The 17453-nt window shown below is 34.0% G+C and overlaps 1 protein-coding gene and 1 long non-coding RNA gene across 2 annotated transcripts in view; one reads left to right on the top strand and one right to left on the bottom strand.

Annotated features, from left to right (window-relative positions):
- The window catches only part of LOC105387003 (probable G-protein coupled receptor No18), an 87882-nt gene that overhangs the window by 63742 nt on the left and 6687 nt on the right, over positions 1-17453 (bottom strand). The gene's annotated exons all lie outside the window — the stretch shown is intronic.
- Positions 14338-17425, top strand: LOC119692160. Its single transcript, XR_005254147.2, has 2 exons — positions 14338-14480; positions 14604-17425. It is a non-coding gene; the product is annotated as an uncharacterized LOC119692160 (long non-coding RNA).

Raw genomic sequence — 17453 nt, 5'->3', positions numbered from 1 at the left:
TAGAGCTACTACCGCTCTGTAGGGGCTGAAGTAGGGGGTAAAACTTATGCTTTGTTCTATGGTCTGACCTATCCTTTCACGAAGTATAATAACGTATTGATAAAACGTAGTCTAGCTTTTGTTTTTGTCACAGATGTGGTAATAAGAAATATATCAGATCTGATAGATATTTTTTTACTGAACTGAGCTTTCACTTTTAGGTTTAACAACCTTGCTAAAAAAAATTATAATGCAATACGATAATAGGAGTTTGTTGCTAATGTACTTAAACTTGGAATTAACTAATAAAGTTTCTATCATTATAACGAATGTAGAAAAGAAAATACTTAAGTACATTAAAGTTTTATCGAAATAAACATTCTTGAGCAGTGTGCTTAAGCAGAGCTTTAGTATGTCTGGAAATAAATTAATGGTAACTTGGTTGGTGCGAAGATGTAATAGCAAGGTTTCATCTTTACTTTATAAATTATTTATTTTACTAATGTGATATCGAACAGTTGAAACTTCTCAGGTGCCCTTCCCTTGGGAATTCCGGGAAAAGTGCCCTCTATGTTAATCCAGGGTATCAGCTTCCTACAAACCGAATGTCATTAAAATTGATCCAGTCGTATTTCCGTAAAATAGTAACAAACAACCATTATAGTATTACAAACTTTCGAGTTTATAACATTAGTAGAATAAACAAAACTAAAATATTCTATACTCTATAATTCGAACGATATGACAGCTATTTACAATGACGTATCAAATTAAATAACTTTAATCATTTTGTAATTTATAAAAACGTCACGTAATCCAAGATTAATGTTGAGCTTGAAAAATATGAATTGCTAGACGAATAATTTATACCCTCTTTGACGACGGAATGGTTTAGTGGTAAGTGACCCTCAGTGCTATGCTGAAGGTCCTGGGTTCGATCCCCGGCTGGTTATAATTATTATCCACTCTTTATATAGAGTGACCCCCTGTATCTCCTACGCGCCTACCAAGCTTGGACATTATGTAAGCGCTAAACGTTTGGAAGAGACCTATGCCATACGGTGGATTGCTTATGAAAATAAAGTTTGTAAATATGTATAGTACCTATGTAATATCTTAAAATTGTTGAGTTTCGGATAAGGCATTGGGTACATAAATAATAACATCTGTTTAAGTAAGTAACCAATTAAAGCAATAACACATGGAACAACCAATCACTCTGTGGGTGTACTAATACTATACTATGATATTTATTTTTTCTTAAAAACTTTAGTCATGAAAGAAAAATCAGCTATCCCTTTGTTCTTCTGGTAAATGCCAGTAACACGGCAAGAGATAGCATATTCACAGTGTAAACAGTGACACAGAGAGCTTTCATTTTTATGAGTTATCTTTAAAATGTAATTCAGCAGCCGGCATAGGGGTGCAACTGTTATCATTTTATAACAAATAAAATATTATAAGTACTTTGCTCGTTGTTAATACACATGGTGGCTTTGCGATAAATCCTTTTGGTTCCGAGATTAGTTGTGATGATTGTTGGAAGCTGAATTGCTATTCTTTATTATTTATGCTACTTTGCGAAACTTAGTACCTATATTTCTAAAACACACATTTGTATTTATAGAAAATAAACGCCTACATGGTGAAAGGATTAGTCAGCAGATAGTAAAGTGGTCATTCGCTTACTGCCTAGAGTCCGACAAAGATAACTTTGTAACAGGTAAAATATGGGGATTAATTTTTTTCTTAGCCTATTTTCAGATTAATGAGCTTTTCTGGTCTTGGCACTGGTTTCTGTTGTAAAGTTAGCTTGGTCGGAATCTAGTGGTGCTGACGATAAATCGATAGGGTTGTTCAACGCCATAAACATAAACATGTTTATTGGTCGGCAGCGACGATATATGTATAAGTACTATCGGTAATATTGCTGTTTTCCAACAATACCATGTTTTCGTCAAGTTTCGATAGGCTATCGATAGACAATTTATCGATATTGGCTTACTGATAAGCCTTACTATACTGCCTGAAGTGCGATGGATTTTATTTTAAACATAGTCTATAGCAACCACTCAGTAGGTATTCTATTCATAAATCATAACACCTACTTTATTGGATTGTATTAAATAACATACGAAAATAATAGTTTTGTGCGATGAATAAAACCTTTGAATTTAGTAGTTGCAGATAATAATATTCGAAAAATTTGTAGGTACTTAACTACTTTGTTCTGAGATATTCCTGTACTATACTAGGTATAGTTAGTCATCCAGTCCCAAGCGAGCGCCAACCCTCATCATATCTCACTGTGGGTGACAGTGACACTTGTATAAAATGTAATTTAAAAACACGTTTACTTTCTGCACTAGATATCTACCTATGATTTAGGGTGGCTTGCATAACAAAGTTAATGAAAATTAAATAGTTTTTCTCTTGCTCTGACACTATAATGTCAGAGCAAGAGGTCATAGATTTAATTTTGATTAACTTTGTTATGCAAGCCACCCTTAAAATATCAAAGCAATACAATAGTGTAAACATTTGTTTTTGTATGTACATACCATCTTATTCGTAGGAATATCGTTAATCTAACCACCGAATCCATAGAGCTTTTTTCACTTTAAAATAGATTTGAATTAACAATTAACGTTGTGATATGCAAATTTCAAGTTTTTGAGTGTCGTAAAGAGTCAAAACTCCTGTGTTTCAAAGTAAATTTTAAACTTGTTGTAAAGTTACAATACAGTCTATTAATTTAAGGGTAATACTGCCTATCCACGGTGACATACCCGCCCAAATGTTTGTTACCGAGAAACTAAGAAGAAGAAAAATATACTGTAAACTATATTGTTTATTGCCAATCTGTGATAGCAGAATGCGTAACTTAACACCCAAGGCAGGTATTCGTAAACTCAATATAACTAAGTTTAATTCTATAATCTCACGGGTAAGTTAGTGTTAACGAGCCGCAGTAGGGGAACTAACTTTAAGTGGCTTAACTCTGTTTAAAATCAGAGTAAGCGTTTCCGTAATTTATGTTTATAGTCTAGTTTAATGGCCTTAGTATTTCATGAGTGTCTAGTCGAAGTAGGGTTAGTCAGGGCTCTGGCGGAATCCTAACTAATATTATAAGTAAATGCGAAAGTAACTGTGTCTGTCTGTCTGCCTGTTACTCTTTCACGCCAAAACTACTAAACGGATTTGAATGAAATTTAGTATATATGGTCTAGACCCTGAGAAAGTACGTAGGTACATAGGCTACTTTTTATCACGGTATTCCCACGGGAAAACTTTTTAAGGCGAAGCGAAACTCGCGGGAACAGCTAGTAAGAAATAAAGTTATGCTTCTAGAGAGAGGTTAAGGGCCATCATATCTGGCTCATGAACCATGGACCATGGACCACGGTCTTGATAATGATGAAGTCAGTGAAGGTCTTTATCAAAATATAATCATAATCTTAATCTTTATTTCAAAAATCACATACATATCTATGTATTTGTGTAGACATATCAGCTGTCCGATACCCATAACACAGGCTCTGCCTAGTTTGGGATCGGATGGCCGTGTGTGAGATGTCCCCACATATTATTATTATTATTAGTGTTGTTGATAATGGTGAATGGTTAGGGACTCTGAGAGCTGTGCGAACGTCCCAACTTCGATCCGTGGCTGGAGCAGATATTTGATAAATATACACTTTTTACTCTACTTTTACTATTTTAACATCAAAATTGTTTGGAGCCAAGATCCACCACACTGTTGTGGCTTATCTTTAGATTATTGGCATCAACGGTTTCAGAAATAATCCGCAAATTGAAATATCGTTTCAGAACATCCAATTCAATTATCTGAAAAGATGTTCAGTATTATGAAAGTTTCAGCCCAGCTTAAGGATTAAGGTATTTTTATTAGATTAGACCTTATTTTTAGGATTGAGAGGCCTATGTTTAGCAGTGAAAGATTATTGGCTGATGATAATGAACATGATGATTATTGATAACAATAAATTAATTTCATTCAAAAAGAGCCTCAAATCTTGTATCGAACATAATATTTATTAACGGGTATATTATTTATGTAGCTAGGTACCTACCTATATTTTGTAAAACAAATTACCCGGAAATTTCCGCAAATATATTCTCAATAAAACCAATTACTCTTACGGAGGTACACAAATCTGTGTAATAAGTAAATACGTTATATTACATGCATGATTTTTGTGCTTAATAGAACAAGATCAATCGAAGTGGAAAATAAATAGGTTCTATACATATTTGCCGTTCCTTTTCCAGTTCCAATATTGTGAAGCATCGTACAGAATGTAAATATGATTCATTCTACATTCAGGTATATTATATTCTCATATAAATGGCAGATTTCTGGAAAGGAACAGCTGGCAGCCGTTTTCGCTCAATTGAATGTGCGAGCTTACGTACTAAAAGCGATTTATAAGTAACGTGTTATACCCCTTAAACGATATTCGATTACATATATAACATTGTTCTCACGCATGCCTCCCAGAAGGGTAGGCAGAGCGTGCCACGATCCTGAAAAACTTATTTCGCTGTACATTCATAAGTCTCTCTGGCTCTCTCGTCGGATCGATTATCTTTCTTTTAAACATGCTTATATACATATATATACCCTTTTTGTGACAACCTGTAGAACAGAATCTGTGGGGATCTATATGGGGACAGCTCACACACTAAAATGGTATTTTAATTTCCCAACTATAAATATCACTTTTAAGAATTAAAGATATCGGCATCCAGTTATCGGTATCGTATGCATCGCATCAAATTAATGGAGAAACGACATTAGCAATGCCGATGAAGTGCACGCACTTGTGTGAATTTCTATACAAATAATACTGAATGCGATGCGTCCTTTTCGTACGATGCCAAAAGGTGGACGCTTACCTTTAATAGCCACTTTAGTTTTACGGGAAAGTAAAACTTCCTATCATATTATTATACCTATTATTATTCAATCTGGATAAGTAAATGCCAGTAAATGTTATAGCCAATATGATGGGTCTAATCCAGGGAGATTTAATATAATCTCCAGGCTTGGCAGTTGAGTTGTAGATAGTTATCACACACGCCGACATTTAACAGACTATTTCATATTAGACTCTTCATCGCAGCATACAAAGTATTTTGTTGCTCATTGAAGTAAAAAAATAACTAATAAAGCACCTGTACTGTTTATTAAACTGAAGATTTTGTAATCTTAGTACCTACCTACTAGAATTGAAAAAATAATAACAATGAAAATGTAGTAATTATCCTATATAATAAAACAAAAACTCCAAGCCTCTTAATTTTTGAATTGTGCTCCTTTATTACTAGTAAGGGAACAATAAATCAAAAGGTGGCGAGTTGGTACCCGTATCGACCTGGGGCGTAGCCGGAGCAACGTTATTGCTTCCCAAGATTGATATGGGTTCATTCGTACACATTATACGTAGGTACAGCCTGTGACCTCGAAGAATAAGATCCGTCATACAGGGTGCTGAAGCATGTGAAAGGTACTGAAATACTTACTGAAAGTTTAGGCAGGTTACAGAGCTTCACCGACCGTCAGTGCGTACGTCAGTCGCGTTTGTCATAATGTATGGAAATTCATATGCTATTCATATGGCCTAAATGTCGCATCGGCTAAAAGTTAAAGTGACCGCATTGCCCTGTCATACGTGAAGGTACTTGTGTCAACATTATTGGAAACCTTATGAAATTTCAAATGAGCTGCACCCGTAAAGAAAGAAAACTAATATCACTATGGGTGCGAATTAATAGAATTGATTTTCAGGCCTCACATTATATTTATTTATTTAATGCTTTACTGCACAAATATAACATAAGTGTACAAAAGGTGGACTTAATGCTAAAAGCATTTTCTACCAGCCAACCTATAGGAGGTAAAAGAAAACAAGTAGAAAGGTGCAAAAAAAATATTGAAAAATTATAGTATTATAAGAAGCCGAATCACATTCTATGTTTTAACACACTGTAACCACATTGCTTCGTAAGCTTTCATTTCGGGCCCGCTGGCGCGTCAAAAGGTCGAAAGACGGGGAATGCTCGACAAACAGTTTATCCGAGTTTAACCTGACGAAATCTCGATTAATTTCATTTCGTGAAATTTATCTGGCAATCCCTCAGTTTGAATTACCTGCCTTTTGATCCTGAGTGTTGCTTTAATGCAATGTATTAAGTATTGTTATTATTTTATTTAGTAGTTTAATAGAATAGAATAGAATAGAATAGAATAGAATAGAATAGAATAGAATAGAATAGAATAGAATAGAATAGAATAGAATAGAATAGAATAGAATAGAATAGAATAGAATAGAATAGAATAGAATAGAATAGAATAGAATAGAATAGAATAGAATAGAATAGAATAGAATAGAATAGAATAGAATAGAATAGAATAGAATAGAATAGAATAGAATAGAATAGAATAGAATAGAATAGAATAGAATAGAATAGAATAGAATAGAATAGAATAGAATAGAATAGAATAGAATAGAATAGAATAGAATAGAATAGAATAGAATAGAATAGAATAGAATAGAATAGAATAGAATAGAATAGAATAGAATAGAATAGAATAGAATGGAATGGAATGGAATGGAATGGAATGGAATGGAATGGAATAGAATAAAATAGAATAAGCACTAGTAGAACTTATAGTTCTACTACGAGTAGTGCTTTATAATTTATGTCGGCAACACTTGCTTGCTGCTTGAAGGTGTGAGTGTTTGTTGTTTTGTTTAGTTGTAGGACGTCTCTCGTCTCTCGTGGAAAGCAGTCTTATTCCCTCATTAAGTTATGTATTGATTATACAATACATAACTTAATGAGGGAATAAGACAAGCAAGAACATAAATTCCTTTTATTTAGTTTGTGAAAGAAGCCGAGAGGTGTGAAACTTTAGAACTGAATGAAACTTTCATTGAAAACTTTAAATAGTCGATTAGCTGGCTAGTTGGTGCTTGGAGTTCCAACAAACTCTGTCGATAGGTAAGCAATTTATAACATTTCAACTGTAGTAAATAAGGCGTTATACAGAGTGTTGCAAAAAGGGTATACTAAGCCGAAACCTACATATATGTGCAGCATGATCACATCTAAGCCCAAAAATGAAATCAGAATTTTATAATTCGCGAAAAAAAAAAAACATTTTTCATAGACACTATGTTGGTCACGTGACTTATTACTAGGTTTCGGCTTAGTATACCCGTTTTGCAACACCCTGTATGTATAGGTACCCACAACTACCACCGCTAATTGAAAAAAATATGAAAGTATCATAATTTCCGTTTGAAAGCGTTTTCCCCAAAATGGTTAAGGCAATAATCATTGTCTTGAACACATAGTCCTGTTATTGTGGATACAGTGGCACCCTCCTTCTTATCCTTTTGATTTATTTTTTATCTTTTGGGTATACCTTTACAGAAATAAAATATAAAAACTTTCAGGGTACGATTATTCTAATTGGACAGTAAATCAGGACTAGCGCTTCCGTTATTCATATTCTGCAAAAAAATACCTTTTCAACGACGTATCACTCATTTCTTTTGATGCTGGTCCCAATATTCATAGATTTGTGCCCATCATCATTTAACAGCAATTTCGGTAGAAACTATTCAGAAGTACAGGTTTTAATGTGGGTAGACCTAAGCGAAGTGTTTAAGGCTGTCACTAAAGCTGGAAGAAAATCAGAATCTGTCAAATCTAGTGAGGGGGGGTTGAGGTATGCGGGGCGTTCTACGGACAATGACATTAAATTTTAACATAGTACTCGAAAACATAAAAGTGAAGACATGCCACTTTGTTAAAAATATACTAAGTAAGTAATATTGTTTTGTGATACGAAAATATTTATTTTTATTTGAAAGTATTTTTAATATTTAATAATTAATTATATATAAAGTCGTACCCGTGCCGATATTTATACAGGTTGTTGCAAAAAGGGTTTAATACTATGCCGAAACCTACGTGTGCAGCATGTTATTGATGTTATTTCTAAGCCAGGAAATGAAATCAGAATGTAAAAAAATCGCGAAAATATTATCAGAGTTTAATAGTTCAGGGTGTTGTATTAAACTCTGCCCCCGTGTAATAAAAAAAGTATAGTTAGCCGAAAGGGCGTTACTCAGGCGTCACTCTGAAAAACTTTTATCCTACGTAATTTTTTATATTCATGAAAAAAACGCTTCTTCATATAATTTTTTTTTGGTCACGTGACCTTTTAGTTAGACGACCTGTTTTTTTTTTGGTGTTTCAAAAGCAGAACAGTAGTTTGCAGAACTCTGCATATACAGGGTGTCACAAAAGGTTACGTAGCTGGCAAAGGGATATGGGGAGGTCACCAGAAAAATAATAACATGTAAGTACCCCCGCAAGGGAGTACATTAGTACAAGGCGAGAGTGTATATTTTTTTTAAAGTACTTATGTGTATTTGGGATATGATAGAAATAATATTTTTGTTTCTTAAAAACCAAAAAATTTACACCTTGCTGCGCTCTTTTGCTCACTGTAAGTACACCTACAAATATTGCTGTATTAAAAAAAACGGTTTTGTTATAACGATTATAAAAAAAAAGTTATTTTCATGTCAAGGAGTCATTTACCTAATTACGATTTCACTCAACAGCAGGTGAACTGAAAAAATAAGTTCTAGTTCTATCATCACTTTAGATCGCAAACATTGTAACTCCACTTTTCTCGGCGAAAAGTACTCTTTGGTGTCAATAGAAACGTTTTTTGAATTCACATGTTTTCCTCTTTATTCGAAAAAAAAAAACTGTATTCCGCATTTTACCATTTGTTTTCCTCTAAACCCCAAACCGTGATTTTTAAACAAGAAAACTTAGTAATTATACCTACCCTTTATTCTCATATACAACGTGCGATGTAGGCGAACGTGAACGAAAACTATGCAATAAGCCTTTGTTAGGGTTCCGTAGCCAAAATGGCAAAAACGGAACCCTTATAGTTTCGTCATGTCCGTCTGTCCGTCTGTCCGTCTGTCACAGCCGATTTACTCGGAAACTATAAGTACTACAGTGATGAAATTTAATGGGAATATGTGTTGTATGAACCGCTACAAAAATATGACACTAAATAGTAAAAAAAAGAATTGGGGGTGGGGCCCCCCATACATGTAACTGAGGGATGACATTTTTTTTTTCGATGTACATACCCGTGTGGGGTATCAATGGAAAGGTCTTTTAAAATGATATAAAGTTTTCTAAAAAACATTTTTCTTAAAGTGAACGGTTTTTGAGATATCAGCTCTCAAAGTCGTAAAAAGTATGTCCCCCCCCCTCTATTTTTATAACTACGGGGTATAAAATTCTAAAAAAAATAGAGGTGATGCATGCTAATTAACTCTTTCAACGATTTTTGGTTTGATCAAAGTATCTCTTATAGTTTTTGAGATAGGTTGATTTAACTGTAATTTTGCTGCTACGGAACCCTTTGTGCGCGAGCCCGACTCGCACTTGGCCGGTTTTTTTTTATTACTACTTTAGTAAATTACAATAACATACTCAACAATGTTAATTTTTTTTTGCAATGTTATGTTGTTAAATTAAGATCTAATATTTTGTTAACATGAAGTTACTTTCAACTTTTTTTTGCATCTATGCGTCGAATCACAGCATGACGGCTGCTGCAGCTTCCTGCTGTCCTGTCCTCCAACCAATCCCACCAGTACTGCAGGTTGCGTCGAATACGAGCCATTCTCTTCGACTTGACAAGACAGGTGCTCCCGGAAGGATCATAGATCGCACGGAACCCGTACCGTATAGAGGCAACGAACTCCTGTGCAACAGCCCCCCAGATTCGGAAGTAGCCCATGCACTGCATGGCGAGCACAGCTGCAGCAATTTTTTCGTAATGAATCATTGGGATGTCATCCCCGAAGGAGGCTCTCAGCCTACCTCACGACCTGTGTGACATTAGAAAAATGCACTGTGCTAACGCCGTTTGCGAGCTTGATTTGCAGGACCGCGTTGTATGCCAAGTTCCACAGCAGAGGGGTCCAAGACCTACCGCTGTGGAACTCCGCAACTGAACTTCTTCAGTGAAAACAAACCCTCTCTTTTCGCATCCTTAATGTACTTGTTAGACACGTATGACCTCTGTCAATTTTCTGCAGAGAAGAAGACAAGTGATGGTATACAAGAGCCGCCCTAAAGGTTCGCCCTCTAGGGGATAGAGTTGAACGCGGTTACTATTTTTAAGCAAACAGCCAGCGCATCAACTCGCCCGTGGTTCTTATCCTGCTCCGACAGTGAACGAACGCAAAGTATTGTACCCACTATTCGAATCCGCATTTCGGATGCCAAACTGACTGTCCGAAAGGTCGAAACCGTACCACCACAGAGGTATGACTCGTTCGAAGAGCTTATCAGGCTCTTACAGCAATCAGATGTGTCGGTACACTGAAAGATAATCTACAGGCCTGCTTTATTTATTTAGGAGCACTAATGGCCTCCTTTCAGTCATTGAGTCACTGGCACTCAGGCTGCGGTTGAACAGGAAGATAGACTGTCTAAACAAATCATTTTTAGGCTAGTTAAAAAAAACTTTAGGTGGGTAGTATGCCAACTAGAACTACAAATAAAACAGTATTTTTGTCTCCTCTAAAATTTGGTCACGAGGAGTTACGATGATTACGATCTAAGACGATATTTTATACAAGGTATTGAAAAAAGGGTATAAAGCTTAGCCAAAAGTGGATTTAGGTGCCATTCTGATCCACTTTTCTTCTACAATTTTGAAAATTCACGTAACAAAACCTTTTACATAGAAACTTATTCGATCACGTGACTTTTTACTATAGAGACCGAATTTATTTTTCGAGAATTTCCAAAACTTGGAGAACAAAAGTTGTTCAGGATAACCCCTGAGTCAAACCCTTTCGGCACAGTATACCCTTTTTGCAACATCCTGTATTGGTAATATCAGGTTTATAAAAGACCTGGGCCTGTAGAGTGAGACTCGGCATGGGGAGTCACAATTTATAGATCTTTTAGGTTGCAGTGGCGAATGGGCACTGGTAGCCCTGCCCTTTTCTATAACTATAACTATAGGTAATTTTATGGCAATTTAAAAATGGTATAACATTTATCTATTTGAAAAAATCATTAAAAATATACATTACCTATCACCCTAATTTAAAAAAAAATTCAGCCCTTACTTTAAACTTATAACACCCCTCTATTTCCTTCAGGGGTTAAAAAACCTGTGTATTTAATATTTTCTTATGAGTTTTTTTTTAAAAACTAGGCTCTTACATAGTTGTACATAATATTATGCGGTATTTTATTCCACTTGTAACGCATAAAATTCATAGCTACAGTAAACATTTCATTTTTTTCATGGCGAGATACAGTCGCACTTAACCGCTTTTTTGCAAAGCTTGTTAAATAGATTTAAAAAATTATGTAAATTTTAGATCTTCAATTTTTAATAATACTTACTTATTTTTAACAACCTGTAGTGTACAGACTACCACATCTTAAAATATATATATTTTTAATTAACTACGGTTTTTGGTTTCAAATAAAACAAATTATGAACTTACTTTTCAACACCCTGTATATTGTGTAGCTTACCTACCATACACAACCGTTAAAATAAAATAAATTACCCCTCAGAATATAAACAGGCTCGCGCTTTGGCATACTGCATTGACCGTATAGTTCTTATTCGGAGAATCTAATAAGTGTCATTATGTGCAATGTTTACCTTTATCTATGCATCTGTAACTCTATAGTAAAAAATGTAAACAAATCGAAAAGGCGAAATGTTTTCTAAGAATTTTCGGCTTTACTGCATCTAAAATGATTAGAAAATTAACTTTCCATAGCAAATGCATATGTATTATAATACTTGTAGTCATAATTTGTTGATTTAATCAGTTTTTGTGAAATATTTGATAAAAAATAAAATGGCGTGGGTATCGCTCCTAACAGGCCGCCACCAGGGCGACGACTGAAGAAATCTGAAATCTGTCACGGTGTCATCATTTTTAAACCGGAATTTATTAGTTTTTTGCAAAAAAAGTTGACTTCTGGTCCATTAAATCCAACTCTTTAAGGTAACTTTGTTAAGAATTTAATTACCTACACATACATATAAGATTCCATGAAAATGGGCCCTCTGATTTCGAGGGTTTTTTCATAATAAGTCAAAAAATGGCAAAAGACATGGTGTGTTTGCAATTTTTTTTAACATACTTATTATAATCCTGCACCAATTTATAAGCAACTAACATGTTCAGTATACCCTCTGCTACAAAATATATTTTTATCAATGTGATAGAAGCCACCGTTTTTCCAATCTAATCAAGTATATCAAGCCGACTTTAGCATTTTAGCTTTAGGGATCCCCTTAACTAAATTTACCATCATGGGGATTATGGTTGGTTTAGACTTTAGATTACAAAACTTATACACATGCTATGCTTTACGCTATCAAGATTCCATAAAAGGATTTATAAATAATAATAATATGTCAAATTCAGTTCCAAAACTACCGTTAATAAACGTGTATGTCAACAAAACATTTGGAAAAAAACAACAGATACGATAAATATAGATAAGATAAATCGTCCGAGGTAGTGTGGGAGAAATTACTAATAGTAATAAGGCCGCCATTTGTCTAAGTTGTGCATATTCTATTGATAATTTCTGTGTTTGTGTGCAATAAAGGATTATCTATCTATCTATAAATCCCATGCAAGATTTATCGATTACATCAAACCGCAACTTCTAGTATAAGTTTGTTCAGCAATCATTTGCGAGACCCCTTACATCGGCAACGAAGTTAAAACATGGTTAAAACTCGGTCGAGTGCCGCTAGCCGATGAAATTCAGACAAATTCAACTGCCATTCTAAGGATACTTTACCTGATGGCCGGTGCTATTAAAACGTAGCCAGTTAAAAACTCCGTGGGCGTTTTGCTAAAATTGCAATACTTTTGCGCAAAAGTGCTTGTTTGCTGTTATTTGTTCTGAACAGTGTGGCAGTTAGAATTTTAAATTTAAATTTTAACGGCTAGTGTTTTTGTGTGGTGGTTGTGCTTTTGATTTTATAGCACCACTACTGAGGGTGGTAATCAAGCCGATTTGATTACATAACGTTCTAACGTATATACATACGAAATTTTTATCAATTTACACAGCATATTGAAATTACAATTCGACCCTGAAAACGTGGAAAATAAACTATTCCATACTATATAAAGGATCAAGAACATGAACAACACAGCCTCTAGTGTAGGTACGACGGTACAATTTTGTAAACCTCAAATAATAATGACCTACTCAGAATAATAACTGCCTCGTATTGTTGAGCAAAAAAGACTTTAAAAGACCAATGACTTCTGAGTATGTGATACATAAACAATATTAGTCTATGGTGATACATAAAAAAAAAACTGTTTAGTTCATCTTGGAATTTCATAAAACATTATACAAAAAGAGGCACGGTACTTTTGATCCAATCAAATCAATTAATTCAATTCTATAACAAACTCAAGTATCGGCAAGTGGTTAAAAACAAGGCTCAGACTAAAAACAATCAGTTAAAAACAATGTGTTGTGTTCTCGGTTTCTGTATTCGGCGATATTGTTTAGGCCAAGACGTTAAAATGGAAAAAGAAGAATTCGATATCAAGGAAACTAAATTAAATTCATATTATTACTATACCAGTGAATAAAACTGATATAAAACTATACAATTGATTGTTTTTAGTGAAACATAGTGACGTGCATTTATGAATGAAAGTGAAAATGTACAGTATGATATTGATAACAAAATAAAGACTATGTGAACCAATGAACTCTTACATCAGTGACTACATAAAGTCTGTTTTAAATTTGTATGCTTATCATATACTTACTTAATATGGGTTGTTTCACTTGCGTTCCTTGTATGTGGTGTTTTAGTTGGATATTTTTAGTTTTTATTGTAATTACATATTCTGGATTTGCTTTACATGCGTTTGCATACTCTGATGATTAACATAAATAACAAATGTTTTTATTATTGTACATGATATTAAAATTATAGGAAACTAATTATATTGATAGGTTGTTAATATAATGATATTTTGGCTGTACATAATTTTGTTTCAATGTCTCATTCATTACCTATGCTTCAATATTAAATTGTGATAGGTACGAGGGCAGAAAGTTGGTCATTCATAATTTATAAACGAGTGTAGTGTTTGCACGACATCGACATCGCTCTCAGAACAATAACAGCATCGCGCTTTGATGACATGATGACTATAGATATATGACAGACACATAGAACAAAGCTTGAACTGAACAAAGCAATATTTTTTACTACGCTACGTCTTGTCACGGTCGGTCTTGTTAATTTTTAAAACTATTTAAACCTATTCGACCATATTATAATCAAAGTTAAATCTACATATTTTTCAGAAATGTTTAAAGAAAAAGTAACATGTGTAAGGCACATTTTAGATGAATTGATTCCGTGTATTTGGTGGAACTTCTTGATAATATTTTTTACGTTCGCAATGGGCTGTGCATGTGTATATTTAATTTATATAATATAAACACTGTTAGAGATACACTGCTACTAAATATTTCGTTTGCTAATATTTTATCCAAGCTAGGCCAAGAAAACTCGTTAATATTCTGAGGACTATCGTATTTATGCAAGACACGAGAAACCTCAACAAGACACTATCAATGAGTATACAAGTACTACGTTTTGATACTATATATTTTTTTTGTCTTTGGTTAAAAGATAACCTAACTTATTTTCATTTTTATATATTTTATATAATTTCTAAAAGTAAATAATTAATTAATTTTATATGCTTTTTGTTTTTTAAGATTGGTAATAATGTGTTGTTATTTAGATTCATTACTCTGCCAATACTTAGAAAACCGTGATCGAAGAGAATTTGAGCAGGGCCTATGTGATGCTCACAGACAGAACCATCCCATACAAACTGTTTGAGGCAAGTTTGAAGACGAAGTACCCTTGGAGTATCATGCCATGTGTGTGAAATGTGCATTTTGTTGTTCGACATTTTAATGTTTCTATGTGATCTGCCTGTGTACTTTGCGTATGTTTGTGAAAAAATCGGCTGTTGCGAATATGTTGAAGATGACGATGATGAACTCGACTTGAAAAGTGCTATAGCCAAACCACAGACAAGCGTTATACCGTGATTTGGAGCACAAACGTGTCCATAAAGCTCTTTTATTTTTTTACCTTCCAAAATTCGAGGAGATAAGACGTTTTCTACATTTTACATACATCGAGACCTTGACTTCAATCAACAACAGAAGTCCTAGATAGCTGTTGTTTCTGTACATTTTTTAAACAAAATGTGTTGTATGCTGGGCGCCCTCTGCCGGTGCATGTGGGCACCGTGCGGGTGGGAGAACTGCTGGCGTGACTGCTGGATGAAGTGTGGCTCTGAGTGCTGCGATCCGAATAATCCTGACTGAAGTTCATGAAATGTTATATTATGATGTATAGATGTAAAGATTTGTGAATCTCATCAAGAGTTGTGTCATGATTGCTAAATCTGCCGGGTGATGAAATTGCAGAGGTGAAAATTGAAAATATACCTATAAATGATCCCAATGCATGAACCTCATCAAAAGTTGTACCATGATTTCAAATAAAGTATGTAGGTAAGTAGGTAGGTATAATGATTACTAAATCTGCTTGTGATGAAATTAACAAATATTAAAATTGAAAATAACAGAATGAAAATGTATAACACTCAGAATAACCAACTCGATTCAATACTAAAAACGATTTTTTTTTTACTCTACGTTAGATGTCACATTAGACATTGCCTCAAAATAGATTTGAAGTTGAAACTGTTTTCAAAATAAAGTTGAAAGTGTTTTTACATATATTTTACAAAAGCCATAATTTGTGCTTTATATCAAGGCATATATTGAATTGAATAAACGAAAATGAAAGATCCGTACGCTAAAAGCCGGTTTACATAAGCTCTAGCCCGATCTTAAAAGCTATACTTACATGATTTAATGCTATAATAATAAAGGACGATAAACCAAGTAAAGTACTGATACGAAGTTGATTCAAATGCTCCTATAAAAAATTAATATTATTATCCAGCGAGAGTGTCAACCAAAGAACATTTTCTTATTCGCATCGACCAATAATTTGCCGCTGACTCAGCAGTTAAACATCACTGCATCATGAGAAACTGTATAGGTACTTACATCGGTACCAACTGACACATACAAAAATGTGCTGTATTTTAATAGACTGTTGCAAATTGCTGTTTAACTCTTCATTGTGTTCTGAATGTTGTAGAAATGCTTGTGAAAGATGTGGCTGTGACTGTTCCATGCATTCTTGAACATCTATTGGTCCAGCTTTGAATATTCCTACTTCGAAAAGATGAACCCCTAACCCAACATCCTCCATAGGCAGTTCATAGGTCATGCCTAGTTGCCCAAATGTTCTTATATAGTTATTTTTACTAATTCTTCTTTGTTATTTGTATTAAAAGTGTGTTGTATGCTAGTAACCTGTAGTAGATTATTTTGGACGCCATGTGGTATGGTAAATTGTTGGAGGGATTTCTGTGATCCTAATAATCCTACTTAAGATTTTTATTTATGTGGTAGAAATGTATGAAGCAATTGTCGAAGCATTTTTATTCTTTTTATTTAAACAGTGTGGAATAATAGGTTCTTAATAAATAAAATGTAGTTAAATAAATTTTTCATAGTTGTAGCTAAAAGTAACCAATAGAATTATGTCAATTCTTGCACATTGAAGCTTATTTAAAATATTTATTATTTAATTGCTGACGAATGAAATCACTGCTAGTAGAAGTAGTAGTAAAGCCTTATGGGCGTTCAAAGGCTGATCTCTAAAAATCCTCAGAAGAACAAAACACGTTTCTTATCTGTTCTGATCTTATAAGATTGACGGTTTTGACGGCTGTGCATTCTTCACCCGCTCCACCCCACACAGATTATAATTTATCAATTTATCAAAACCAAATCAAACCAATAAATAAACCAATCAAAACTTACCATGAACAGTTAAAACGTGGTCAAAACGTCAACGAATCAAATCAAATAATCAAATCTAACCACAATCAAACTGTAAAACCATTGTAAAACTAAAAGAATCAATAAATTTTAATATGAAAACAAATAAACTTATACTGATTGCTATAAACAATTACTTGGAGTAATAGCACAGCTTCCATATTATAGTAATAGTTAAAAATAATTACAAACTTATTATGTGCTGTATCATAGTAGACTTATGTAAAGCATTATGTAATTCCCCCATGTGTTCAGATTGTTGCAGAAATGCTTGTGAACGGTGTGGATTTTTAACGTTATATGATACGTAAATAAACTATCTATTATCTTAGATGTGTTTATGGTTTTCCTTGCAGTAG

This window comes from Plutella xylostella, chromosome 26 (genome assembly GCF_932276165.1).
Source record: "Plutella xylostella chromosome 26, ilPluXylo3.1, whole genome shotgun sequence".
NCBI classification, from domain to species: Eukaryota; Metazoa; Arthropoda; class Insecta; order Lepidoptera; family Plutellidae; genus Plutella; species Plutella xylostella.
This window is presented reverse-complemented; position numbering and strand designations above follow the sequence as displayed.